The sequence below is a fragment of the Hakea prostrata genome, chromosome 2 (assembly GCF_041222555.1).
Source record: "Hakea prostrata isolate BN-2017 chromosome 2, UWA_Hpros_2, whole genome shotgun sequence".
Classification (NCBI taxonomy): Eukaryota; Viridiplantae; Streptophyta; class Magnoliopsida; order Proteales; family Proteaceae; genus Hakea; species Hakea prostrata.
This window is the reverse complement of record NC_142601.1, coordinates 10,762,968-10,777,428: the sequence shown is the minus strand read 5'-3', so window position 1 is coordinate 10,777,428 and position 14,461 is coordinate 10,762,968. Positions and strand designations below refer to the sequence as shown.

Here is a 14,461-nt window from a genome sequence, read left to right as displayed (position 1 = left end):
AGCACAAAGTTATATGGGCCCTTGCCTCCATCTTTGAGCCCAACTCTATAGACTGAATGTGGGCTAACCAATTAGCCATTTGAATGGGCTCCTCGCGAGAAACTTCGAAACGTGCTGTGCTAGAAAACTAGGGGTGTCAATGGTTTGGGTTGGGCCGGTTTCGGGTCGGGCCTAACGGTTTAAGGCTGAAAAACACTCAGCCCAAACACGGCCCATTAGGAAAATAACGATTTCGGGCCGGTGTAGTTTGGGTTCGGGCTGACTAACGGTTTGGGCTAACGGTTTAGAATTGGGTTTACTAACGGTTTGAGTTTGAGTTTGAGTTTATTAACGGTATGTTTTGAGTACTTTGTTAATATATGCAATTTATCAAGAGTATGCAAACACATATAAGCATTAAGTTATCTCCAAGTCTTTTGTGTTGAGTGCTCAGAACCAAAAACTTTTTTTCTACAAAGAAATTAAACTTATAGAACTAATAAACAAAAGAAAGTTGGCATCTTGATGAATTTTAATGGGTTCTCTGGCTTATTTTCCTCCCCCTTCTTGATACTTGTAAAAATGGATCAAAATAAAGCATTAAAAGATTTTAAAATGATAATACACTTGCTAAATATTTACTAAGTCCATCTTCCAAATGGCGAAAGCTTTGACAAGTTTGTTGTTTGCATATTCCAAAGCAAAACAATTAAAGAAAACAATGGATACTTAGGGTTTTTCTTGTCTTTTACATTTAAATTTAATTTATTTTATTTCTTTATAACGGGTTTAACGAGCTAGTTCGGGTTGGTTTTGGGGCAAATTGTTCGGGCTAGCGGGCTGCACACGGGCTGGCCCGGCCCAGCCCAAACCATTGCGGGCTGAGGTTGTTCAGCCCAAACACAGCCCATTAAGCTTCGGTTCGGTCCGGTTCAGGCTATAGCGATCCGGTTCGGTCCGATTTTAAAGGTTCGGGTTAGATTTTGACACCCCTATAGAAAACCATGAGCATCTGGGGAATTCACAGTTAAAAAGCAAAACGGTTTCATAAGTTCATACGATGGTTTTTACCATAAAGATGAGGCAAAGACCGAGGTTTCTAATTTGTTACTTTTAAATACAAAAGTCTGAATCCATAATCTCTTTGATCTTTTTGCTTCTACATAAGAGACTACACCCACCGAGCCCCAAGCGAGTTCTCATCCTCTACAATTCCCACCCATTGCAATAATCTATAATTTCTATATAAAATTGTAACACGTGACAATTAAGGTTAGAATTAGAATCCAATCAAGAACTAAATTTTATAAATCTTTAAAATTAAGCCTTAGGGAAATAGACGAGATACACAATTGAAAGAAATTTTAGGGCCTTTTTGGTTACATGAATCCAGAGATTTCAAATCTTTGGATTCATGAATCTGAGAATTATACTTGTTTGGTTGTAAAAATCTCTAGATTCATGAAATCTAGAGATTCACCTTTTTACACTAAAAACGTGAATCTATAGATTTATGGGTAAGGAGTGAAATCCAGAGATTTCAAAATAGCTATACATTTGCATATTCACAAAAATCACGTCGATCAAATAGTTTTTTAGGATGAATCTACAAATTTCATTCCACAACCAAACATTTTATTTTATAAATTATGATTCCATAGAATTGAAATCTTTAGATATTTGAAATTTCCAGACTCACGTAACCAAACAGACCCTTTAAGGATTTATTATATTCAATTTTTAATTGAGTTCTAAATATGACATTTCAATAATTAACTGCTACTTTGTTACAATTCTAATAGAAATTACAGGAAATTGTAGGGACGAGAATTGTAGAGACTTGAATCCTTGTCCCTTCACCAATCAATGTGTGTGTTTTGCCATTATTATTTTTTTTATTGGAAAGAAATTCTACTGGCACTTCTATTTTTGACCAATAAATGTATTCTACCATTATGTGTGCCAACCGAGGCCAGCTCATGTCTCACAAACCCCCTTAGCATGCACTGTCTCTTTTTGCTTTTCAGAACAACTTTCACTCATACAACCCACTTACTAGTTCAGTGGATTCATGAGCAAATACTACATTCTGTGTTACTGATATGAGCAGCTCTGAAGCCTTTTCCTTCAGTTTGTGTGTCCATCGAACTTCAAACTACCCGTATTAATCTCTTTCAGATTTTCAACTTCCATGGAGTCCATTGATAAGCATGAGCTCCACTTCATTCTGGTTCCCTTAATGGCTCAAGGCCACATGATTCCGATGATAGACATTGCTAGATTACTAGCCCAGCAAGGCATCACCATCACCATCGTCACTGGTTGGGACTCCCCCCGCCTTCCGGGGGGGGGGGGGGGGGGGGGGGGGGGGGGGGGGGGGGGGGGGGGGGCGAAGGAGTTATATAGCTAAAGGGCGGAGGGTACCTTCAGCTCAACTCTCTTCAGAAGGACCTCCACGACCTCCCGGAGGTGCCACCAATGGCATCTCCACGTATAAGTCCCAGTCCCGTCATATGATATATTAATATTAATATATATATCTATCTATAATCACGGGTCACTATGGTTCGTAAATTATAATCCCGCTCTTCTATATAAAACCATATTCGTCCTCTCCCCTGTGGGACTAAATAAACCATGGATAAAGCCATTAAAATAATAATTTTATATAAAGTTTTAAACATATTTACCGTCACTACTCCTCTTACGCTTTTCGATTCAAATCCATCATCGATCGTGCCTCCGCAGCTGGCCTTCAGATCCGACTTCTCCAGCTTCGTTTACCATCTACAGAATTTGGGCTACCAGAAGGGTGTGAGAATCTCGACAATGTCCCATCAAGAGCAATGTTCAAGAACTTCTTTGACGCTGTAAGCACGCTTCAACCAGGTTTAGAGCAATTTCTTCAGGAAACGAAGCCACAACCATGCTGCTTAATCTCTGACGTCTGTCTTCCATGGACATCTCAAACGGCACTGAAATTTGGAATTCCCAGGTTTCTCTTCACTGGAATGTCTTGCTTCAGTCATTTGTGCAACCAAAACTTACTCCGCTACAAGCCACATGAAGTTGTCGAATCCGATTCAAAGCCCTTTGTGATTCAAGGCATGCCTCATCAAATTGAGCTAACAAAGGCTCAGATTATGACGACTGTTCGCGATGATGAACCCACCTTCCTAGAACTACGAAAAAATATTAGAGAGGCCGAACGAACATCGGATGGTGTAGTGATCAACAGCTTTTATGAATTAGAACCATGTTATGTGGATGAGTACCAGAATCTGATGGGGAAGAAAGTCTGGTGTGTTGGTCCTGTTTCATTATACAATAACAAAGCTTCAGATAAGATTGACAGAGGTAATAAAGCAGTGATTGCTGAGGACCAATGCTTGAAGTGGTTGGATTCGAAAGCAGCAAAGTCTGTCGTTTATGTTTGTCTTGGAAGCTTATGTCCTCTGGCTACTTCACAATTGATTGAGATTGGGTTAGCTTTGGAGAGATCAAATCACCCATTTGTGTGGGTGATAAGACAAGGAAACCAAAACAAACCATCGGCTGAATTGGAGAAATGGTTATTGGAAGAAAATTTTGAAGAGAGGATGAAAGGAAGAGGGCTCTTGATTAAGGGATGGGCGCCACAAGTGTTAATCTTGTCGCACAAGGCTGTGGGAGTGTTTGGGGAGTGTTTGTAACACATTGTGGATGGAATTCAACTTTAGAAGCTGTGAGTGCAGGTTTTGGGGATTGGAATAAGGATTGGTGTGGACATTTCTTGTGAGCTCGGACAAGGTGAACAGCTTGGGGTGTATGTGAAGGGAGAAGAGGTTGAAAGCGCTATAGGGATGTTAATGGATGGTGGAAAGGAAGTTGAATTGATGAGGAAGAAAGTGAGAGAAGTGGGGGAGATGGCAAGAAGAGCAGTTGAAGAGAAGGGTTCTTCTCATCTCAACATTTCACTCTTTATTCATGATATCATGCACCAGGTCAGACAGAAACATTTGGAAACAATCAAGGAGATGAGTTGAATAGTGTCATGCATTTGCTTCAGGGTTCATGAACTATTATTGGTCGAAGAGGTGAATGGATCGTAAGCAATAACTAGATAATGTTTGTTACTCCTAGACTTCTTGTTATTTGGCAAAAATGTTGTTTGTTTTTCCTTCCTGTTTTTATGATCGACATGAGCATCAGTAGTCTTCAGCTTGATAATCACATGTCACTTGGACCATCACAAAAACTGTTGGAAATACCATACAGAGAGAAAGTACAAGACTCCAAAACAAAAATTATAGGACTTGTGTGAGATCTGTATTGCTGTTACCCATCTTTCTAACATAAATACGTAATTGAATGGAGTATATGAAAATGTAATCTCTTTAAGGTACTTGAACATCTCCTTATTTTACAGACTCGGTTGACTGTGGATTTCTCACCTCTAAGATTTGAAACTTCTAGACGCCAGTGGCATGCACTCGAAAAAAGTAACTACTTGCAAGGAATATTCAAAGATAGCACTCATAAACTCATCAACAAAACACACATTTTGATAGGAAAATCAAGAAACTAAAGTTTCATTTTAGAATGTTAGAGCAAGTAGAAAACATCTCATATCTTTATACAAAAAAGGAAGAGATACCTACACTACAAGAAAATAGACCTACGGTAGTGTTTACAAAGTGCCGCTATAAGTCTAAAAATGCCGCTGTAAACTTTTCCCGGCGTTTCAAAAACTGCCGGCAAAAGCACTGTTGTATTGTTATAGCGGTACTAAATGCAAGCGCCGGTGATGGTTAGTTATGACGGCACATTTACTGGCGTTTTTTAGAAACACCGTTAAAAATGCTTGTTGCAGCGTTTCGTTAAAAGTGCTTATTGCGGCATTTCTATGAAACACCGTTAAAAGTGCTTGTTGTGGCATTTCATAGAAACGCAATTATAAGGGCTTGCTGTGGTATTTCCAGGAAACGTCGTTAGAAGTGCTTGTTGTGGCATTTCTATGAAGCGCTGTTAAAAGTTCTTGTTGCGGCGTTTTTGATAAGTTTTTTTAATTAAAAAAAAAAAAAATTGGTTCCAAAAATCCAAATTCAATTTTACAAATGAATATCCAATTTTATCAATCCAAATTCAATTTTACAAATGTAAATGTGCCACTTTCCATTATACATATACCAACAATCCAAAAATGTATAGTTGAATCATGTAATCAATAATCTAAAATGTACAGATTAACCATTAGAAGGAGGTAATAGGATAGCAGTAGTCTTCAATCACTCCTCTGGCAGTAATCCAACTGCTTCTCTCTTTCGTTCTTCATCACTTAAACTGTAGATAGTATAGTTCTGTTAGAATTGTGTCAATGTCGATTTGCTTCAGCTTCACCACAGACTCAACGAATCAGACTCCATTCACCTTCAAACACCTGGTAAACATCATAAATTACAAATAAAATATGTATAAAATGAATGTTACATATGCAAAATTTCATGTTCGGCAGATAAAATCTGGGACAAAGAGGTCAACCCTTTTTGCAATCAACTCAATAGAATGATGAAAACCGTTGCCAACATTCTAGTGTTGTGTAAACAAAGCAAGGTTGAATCCTAATACTTTTCCCATGTAGTGGTAAGAATGGAGGAAATCATGGTTACCTGAATGGAGATAGTTGTCTGCTGGTCCTGGTAAGTGGTGAAAACCTGAGACTTCTTCGTTGGAATAACAGTGTTCCTTGGAATCAACTTGGTCATCACTCCCCCAACAGTTTCAATACCAAGAGTAAGGGGAGCAACATCCAAAAGAAGAATATCTGCACCAAGCAATTTGGTCAACTACAAAGGTAGAGGCTGACATTCATTCTTAATAAATCTAACTTTCAATTAAATTTTAACACTGATTGTTCACATATACTAAATTTAGTTTCAACAAGCACAACCATCTTACAACAGCTCAGGATTCATGACCATCAGCTCTAAGGAACCTAGACATAATATATCGGGTAACAGAAATATCTAGGCTAATAGGAGCATGTTCCTTAAGAAATTAAATCAAGTTCAGCAGGCAAAATTGCAAGTATCAGTCAACACATTTTTTTTCTTTATTCCCCCCCCCCCCCCCTTTAATTGTCGATTCTCATTTCATATTTCATCTGACATTGTTTCTACCCTGTATTCGAAAAATGCAGAAAATTTCCACCAGGTCAAATATGATCACAATATCTTACATCTAGACTTAATGTCCTCTATCATGTGTTGGGAAAACGTATTCAAAGAAATGATGGGTCTTACACTAGTGGTTCATGATAAGTTGATTTCATGCATATTATTTTATATGATTAATTAACTATATTTCCATGTATTTACAATTGTTTTAAATCAATTTACCCTAATATAATATGAAAATGAATATGTTGCACCCTTTCCTTTAATTTCTATAATTTTGGTGATTTTATATATTTCCTAACAAATTCTAATCAATATTTATTACTTTTACGTGTAGGAAATTATCAATCAAATCGGTATTATTGCAGGTCCTACCTCAAGTCAAAAAACATAGAGAGAATGAGTCCTTGCATGCTTCTATGTTTATTTCCTTTTAGGTTTGATCAAAGAAGGGAAAAGAGGAAGAAGAATCCAATTCAAATAGAAGATAGAAGAATCCCGTTTGGTGTCTCTGTCCGTTTTGTCAGTCTTCTCGGATGGTCTTGGTGTCCGTCGAGCCATTTTGGGAGGGAGCTTCCGACTTCTTGGTCTTCAATCCAACGGTGGGTTATGCTTGGAGTCTCTGTTAGTCCGATTCTCGTCAAACCTCCTTGGTTGTCGGTGAACTCGGTTTGATTCCTCGGTTTATTAATCTATAGGAGGCAACTCCGGGAGAGGGGGAGGACGTTTTGGGAGCTTTGGAGGGCGGAGAGTCAAACCAGGTGACATTGGTTGGCTTTGGAGTCTGGCTTCGATAGTTTTTCTTGATCTTCTTTCAATGTTCTTGAACTCCTCTGTAATGTTCTTTCAATGTTCTTGAACTCCATTGAGTTTAATGATTTCTCAGTTATTGTAACCCACTGTTGTGGTTAGCAATTGAGGGAATTTCTATTAGTACTCGAGAGAGCTAATAGATAGGAAGGGAATCTCAGTATCAATCGGAAAATATTTCTCAAATTATAAAGAGGGAGAAAAGGGTGGGAATGCTTAGTTATGGTGAAATCTGACCCCTAGGTCTTTAGCAATTAATAATCTCAATTTAACTTTCAATTTGCAATATAGTTTAGAATAATTATCTTCCTTATTATTTGTTCAAATAAAATTGGTATAATTAATTTGGTACTTAATCTATAGTCTTCGAGGGATCGATCTTTTATCATTATATTACTTGTTACGACAATGTACACTTGCGTTGTACTTTTTCCCAACAGTTCATGTGAGAATAGATAGCTTGTAAATCAATGAAGAAGGCTTGTTACTTGGGAGCTTTCGTCACTTCCTTGAATGTTGCTTCAGCCAGCTGTTCTCCATCATACTCAAACCCAAAGCATCCTATAATTTCCAAGTTTGGGTCAATCAGATACCTGTTTGTTTTAATATGGATTATAACTCAAACCCAAAATTCATGTGTTGGGTCAACATTGACAAAGAAAGTGCAAGCTGGGCATGACTCATGAGCTTACATGTTGTGAGAAGACTCAATGAGATAATCATCCCCGTCTTCTTCAGTCTTCTTGAAATAAACCCGACACTCCTGAGCCATTTGTCTTAGATGGAATATAATGAAATAGGGCCACTTTGAGGTTCCCTATGAAATGAGGCATGGAACGGAGCGACTACGAAGAAGTTCCGGGAGTTACGAAGGAAGCTTCGGGTTCATATTGGTCGTGGGTTGAGAATGGGATTTGAACTCTATGAGATCGAATCTCCCGTTGTTCCTCAGTAGTTCAGTGGTAGAGCGGTTGGCTGTTAACCAACTGGTCTTATGGAAGAAGCAAACCCAGTTAATGTTGGGTTTGGGTGTCTTGTATTCTGTGTCCATGTAATTATGATTTTGGTTGTATTTATAATTGAAACAGGGTTTAGGTCAATTACTAATACTGGGGTAAATTTATAATTACATTGGGATTAGGGTTTTAGGTTTCCCTATAAATAGTCTCTGTAGGATAACCTATAATTATCAATCTCTGTAGGAGATTGGGGAGTCAATCCCTGTAGGGGATTGGGGAACCCATCCTGAGGATAATGATTGGGAGCAAGCAAAGTGTAGCACTTTGTGGGTGTAAGAGTGGTGTGAGGTTTCCTGGAAATAGTGAAACTATTTTTCTCTCTGGTGGACGTAGGCATGGTTTTGCCGAACCACGTTAAATTCCCCTTGTGTGCTTTGCTTGTGTTCTTCTCTGTTCGTAATTGTGCATTCCATTATCCCTAACAGTTAATCCTACTATTCTTGGGTCAAATTCTGCAGTTTGAGAAAACAAAGGATAAAGTGAGTGAGACCCACAAAGGTTACTAAGATAAGGAAAGGATTCAATGTGCATGCAAGGAAGAACATAACGACCTTTTAAGGTAAGCTTGGAGTTGCGAAGGACTATCCAGTTGAGGATCGATTGTTACAAAAACCGGCATCACCTTCAGGTTATATTTAGACTCTTATTCCAGGTAAAATAAAAATGTAAGGTGGTTATTTCAGCTGAGGCTGGTTCCCTGGATCATCTCCTAGCAGACCTAGCTAACTTCAGATGAATGTGCTCATTTAAAATAGCAATAATGTCCTCTTTAACCACCAGTACTCATCCAATTATAGACATCTGGACTTCCTAAAATTACCTCTGTCAGATACAATGCATGGACGTTGCACTGGGACTTATTGGATTCATCAAAATATTGCTTAGTGGTTTTATGTTAAATTCCTAAGGGTATACATAGATATATCAAAGCCAGATAAACTTCTCACAACCCTGAATAAGAAAACAAAATGCATGTGCCATATAGATAAGTGCATCACAAAAAAATGTGCATCTTCTGCCTCCATTTCCCCATTTGTATTTTATATAAATAGCAGATACCCTGCATCTACCAGTTTTTGAGAGCAAGCAAAATCAAAGTAAAGAACAAAAAGATTTTTGAAGCTATTTACCTCACTTTTTTGTTTCCTTTCATGATTAACAAAAGCAAGGCTCATGTCAAAATCTTGCTGAAGAAACTTCCTCCTGTAGCCATCAGAAATTACAAGGTAAATCAGATGAGAAAAGAAAAAATCAAAAGTAAAACCTAAGATTATTTTGCAGTTCCACGAGAAAAATTCATGCATCCTGCACTGAGCTGGTAAAAGTACAAAACAAGCATGTTTATCAAACACATCAGCAAATGGTCAACCATACACTCAAATTTTCATCCAAATCATAATACTGGAACTCCAGATCCTAAGGATAATTTTAATTACATTTTGAAAAGGAAGTGAAATCAAGGCAACACAGTATCTCAATTTTCACACTCCCAAAAAGTATGTTGCAAGACAAAATAGTATATCACTCATCACATGCTATATGAGCTAGGTTTTACTCAATTCGAAATTTACCTGGCATACCTAAAAGACAAAAAAAAAACAACCAATTCATCCAAAGAAGGGAGGAAAAGCCAGCTTGACAATGGTTACCTATTTCAATTAATAAGTAATCACTTCAAAGTCCCCATGTTGCATACGGTGCAATTTTCATAACGAATGAAAAATAAAAATTTCATAGATACAACTGAAATTAAAATACTGCGACAGGAAGGGATGGAACAAACATTAGTAACTAAAGTTAACACATCTTACTGTTGTGAATTAAGATTTTGGACATGTTGATAGCGGTCTGATGCATCAGAGAAGGACCCAAAGTGATGCTATCGTTGCTGATTTAGTTGAAGGCGCAGTTCTGCAACTTTTTGCTTCAACCTGCCAACATCTGCTTCAGCAAGAGCAATCTCCTCCAGCTCTGCCCTTGTCTTCAAGATCAGTAATAAGCAAAAGGTGTGGATTAGAAAGAATTTCAATCAATGAGCCAAGAAAGTTTTCTAGAGAGAAAGGAGAAGAGAGAGTTAAGTTACATAGATTCTCAAGTAACAATCCTACAAAGTTTTCTAATAAGAAGAGAGTATAAACCTTGGAATTCATACCACGTGTCGTAGAAAGCTGTCCGGAAGACATGCTCAAACCAACCTCCAGTGCAGCACTGAGGTCTCTCTCAGCTTGTAATTGCTCTTTATCAATATTCAACAGTAAAACAAAGAAAATATTACAATATAAGTTCAGTAATGAAACCTCGTCAACTCAGCAGCAAAACACCTCACCACAGCCTACCCAAGAGCACTCTGCTCTACCCCTGCAGCTCTTCCTTGCAACAGCCCTTAAAATTTTCTTCCCCTCTATTCCCTACTTCTCTCAATATACCATTCCCTCGATTCCTACATTTCCCCCAACCTTCCCCTCCAACTGTTTAACACTCAAAATCAGACTTGACCCGATGTGCACAGGACTACAGGAGTGGTTGTCCCCAAATGGCCGAGTGCTTGCTGTCCTCCTTATTGCTGTCAGTTAGAATTCTTGTGTAAAAAGAAAAACTGTACTTGAACAAGCAACTTATAAGCAATTTTGTACGCAAAGCATCACTTGGAAAATAGAAAGGATAAACTGTGTAACTTGGGACAGAAACAAGTTATGCATAAAACCAGAAAAGCAATTATCCAAGAGAACAAAATGCCTTGGCATCAAACACCCTCCATCATCGGCAACATATAGATCCCACAAAGGATTCCACATTTAGGGGGACAGACAGCCTAAGAGTTTTCTTGACTTGAAACAATTTACTCCATAACAAACAACAGAAGCAAACACAGATTTATCACAGTAATCATTCATCAATTATCAGCAAGTACAACTTATCTCCAAGACATAGTGCATGTTATAAGCATTTTCTAGAATGTTACAAGTAACATTACACTAGTGTCCATAGTCTTAACAACATCCTTCAAGAAGCACCAACTGAAAAACCATCCAAGAACCATGTTCCATAGAACTATTAAATGTGATTCAGGTTTTGGGTTTCTGCTCCCTAACTTTAAAATTCACTTGCCTCTTCTCAACTTATAGCATTTTTAGGGCATTAGTCGATCATGTCTTCCCTATATAAATGCATCCAAAACCTTACTAAAAGCTCTTATCATCGCTTGCTTGCTCTCTGTCTCTCTCTCTCTCCCCCTCTTCAGATGAGATCTTAATATAACTATTCATCCCTCATCCAAATTCTCATAACACACAGACAAGAAAAGAGAATTATACAAAAAACTTATTTGCCATTTGAAGCTTGCAGTTTAAGTGTTTAACATAAGAGAGTAAATGGTAACATTTTTTAAAGCCAGAAATGAAAAGCAGAATGGGGAATTGATGCCCAAATATATATGTTCCATGTCTCTGATTGTCAAAATTAATAGTTTTCAGGAATGTAAAGTCTTCCACAGATAGAACTCATAGAAGTAAAGAAATATGGCCTTGTGTCAGATCCAGAATGAACTTCGGCAATTTCACGCAGATTTTAAAGTTGACACTCACCCTGATGCAATAACCGATAACTGTGAGGCAGCACCTGCAAAAAGGGATTAAGCTTGTGCAGCTCTGCCAGTAACTCAGAGAGATACCTACCAACAAACCGTAAGGTTGATTATATCACCAAACAGTAACATTGACAAAGTTAAAGCTAATGACATTGAAAAAAAAAATCATTGCAAAAATAAATGAAATGGCTTATACTTAAAACAAATCATAGTAAAGTAGAAGACAATTGATAGGCCTACTTAGTTGCAAAAGGGAATGATATTTGTAACTTGAATAAAAAGAACCAAATCACCAATCAAGCTAAGCAGACTGCTTAAAAGAATTTCATCTCACATATTAAAGACAACTGGAAGACAAAAAGTAGTCTTAGAAAGCAGACGTTTATAAACTTACTGCTTGAGAAAATAGCATGTTGTAAGGAATTAAACCGTTACAAGGCAAGAAAACATACAAAACTAAAGCAAGGGATTTTCAATTTTCAAAAATTGCAGATGATCTGCTGTAACTCAGAAACACATTGAACCCCCAATATCAAAATCCCAGATTAAGGACCAATTTCCTAAAATAAGTAGTTGAAAGGTCTATGGGATTCTGGTTTTGTACATAGGTATTGGGTTGATTCTGCAGACAAACAACCTTGCATTGGCACTGGTAGTATGCTAGCATGGAGGCTTAGAACAACCAACAAGCTTTTCCATAGTGGTATGCCTGACAAGGTGCTCTTGCTACCCTATTTCTGCAACTTCAGTGACCAACATTTTCTGTATCTGTATCCTATGGAAGGAGGAGTCATTTATTTGGTTTTATGGGTCTTATTGTGTAAAGAATAGAGTAGATGTAAGACAAACAAATATATCATTGACAGCTAAACTGGAAATATAGAAACTAATGCTGCCCTGTATACAGGCTATTAATCCATCGGAGATGGCCAATGCGATAATATTTGTTTCAAATGATCTCTTATATGATGACTAAAAATTGAATGTGTTAGCATGAGTAAATACAATATTCCCTGTACAGCATGAATCAATGCAAAAATGCCTAGAGCCTAGAACCAGAGAATGAAAAAAGAACTTGAAAATCAAGCTGACTCAAGTTGGACATGAAGTAAGAAAACCAAAAATAGATTAGAAGATAGAAGCAAAAATAATATACAGCAGTGAGATTTGAAACAAAAAACAATAATATATATATATATATATATATATATATATATATATAGGCATTTTTGTTAATTCTTCTGCATTCAAACTGGGGAAGCATCAGCTGCAGTAGGCGGGATTCTTTGAAAGCTATATTATTGATTTTGTACCCCTTCTCTATTCCTACTTGAAATTTCAGGAGTTGTTCACAAGGGCCAAAAGTGGGTGCAAAAACTTCAAAACAAGTTCTGATAACTTTTTTCATCGAATATCTGACCTGGATAAATAATTAATTCCAACATGAAAGTATCTTATTTTATTTCTTTTCACCGCTCAGTAATCCTTATCCTATTGTGAATCTTACCCCACCCAAAAAATAAAAATGTGAGCAAGCGATGAGTTTCTATCCATTCATATCAGAATTCAGACAAAGAAATGCAAAGTAGTTTTACAGGAAGAATTTTGGGGAAACCAACTTAAAGAAAGGCCAAAGTAGGGAATTGCCATGAAGTAGGACTGAAGCCATATTAGGTTGATTTTGGACTACCACAATTGAAAATGGAAGGTGAATGCCTCCACAAAGGTGTTATCTCCACCAAATTAGGCTTCCTGAAGTTCTGTCCCACTACATTGGAAAATATAGGGTATCTCCAGAAATTGGCTTTGAAAAGTTTGTTTTTAGAAATCAACCTTGTTTGCTAATAATTGTATGAATAGCATTTTAATAGCTAATTACACAACCTTGTTCCCCAGTTTATACGAAACTCACATACACACTCTACTATCTCTGCAAGATAAGAATATCACTCCCTGTCTCTCACTTACACTCACTCACAGAAGACCAAAAAGGAGGCATTAATCAACGGTGGTGCAGACTGGATCCAATTAAAGAAGGAAGTTACACAAAAGGATAAGTAATAAATTAATAAACAGCAATAACATCTAGATCTACCTGACATACAAAGCACAAGAATAAGTAATAAATTACACACAAAGGAGGCTCACTCATACTGCTAAATGTATATCAACAGATTGCAATCACAGATTCCTGGTAATTCTGCCATTTCTACAAAGCACAAGAATAAGTAATAAATTACACACAAAGGAGGCTCACTCATACTGCTAAAATGTATATCAACAGATTGCAATGACAGATATCTGGTAATTCTGCCATTTCCTTACTTCGAACAGAGAGTAAATTAGACGAAAAGAGAAAATGAATTCCATACCTTTACAGACTAGTAGATCTTCTCTCCTCCGTATACTTGGTCTGGCTTCCACCCCGATCTCTTTGTAATCAGATAAACGAAAACCATAAGCAGAAGAGAGATATGACCAAACGAAAGCAAACTATCTTTTGATTCAGTGAACAAGAGAGTCGAGCAAACTAAAACTATCGTCTGATCGACCAAATGAAACCTCTGAACAAGTTCAGTGATCCAATCACTGATTTAAACCTCGAGACAGATTGCAAGCTGGTATGCTAACTCACACGTCACTTTTAAACCAAAGGGATTGTGAGAGAGAGCGCGAGACAGAGGGATTGAGAGCGAGAGCGAGAGCGACAGAGCCAGAGGATTGGGCAAGAGAATTAGGCGCAGGTTTTTCGTTTTTTGACCCAGTCTGTCTTCCCCAAAGTGAAATGTAGCGCGGGCATGGGCGGGAGGAATTAGGGAAGCGGTGCCGCTAAAAGAGAAACAAACACCGCTGCAAGACATACAACGGCGTTTGTAAGTTGAAAGTGCTATACGGCAGGAAACACCATTACA

At 37.7% G+C, this 14,461-nt stretch overlaps 1 long non-coding RNA gene and 1 pseudogene across 5 annotated transcripts; one reads left to right on the top strand and one right to left on the bottom strand.

The window, feature by feature from the left end:
• The first annotated feature begins 1,993 nt into the window (after nucleotides 1-1,993).
• Nucleotides 1,994-4,290, top strand: LOC149023704 (UDP-glycosyltransferase 73C25-like; annotated as a pseudogene).
• Nucleotides 4,291-5,103: 813 nt separating this feature from the next.
• LOC149023703 (uncharacterized) lies at nucleotides 5,104-14,461 on the bottom strand. Of its 5 annotated transcripts, none has more exons than XR_016171560.1 (7): nucleotides 13,922-14,461; nucleotides 11,548-11,633; nucleotides 10,102-10,526; nucleotides 9,775-9,944; nucleotides 9,094-9,163; nucleotides 5,628-5,782; nucleotides 5,104-5,398 (listed from the first exon to the last, which is right to left on the bottom strand). It is a non-coding gene; the product is annotated as an uncharacterized LOC149023703 (long non-coding RNA). The 5 variants fall into 5 exon arrangements; XR_016171561.1 differs by having other exon boundaries at nucleotides 10,102-10,199; XR_016171559.1 differs by having other exon boundaries at nucleotides 9,094-9,166; nucleotides 10,102-11,633.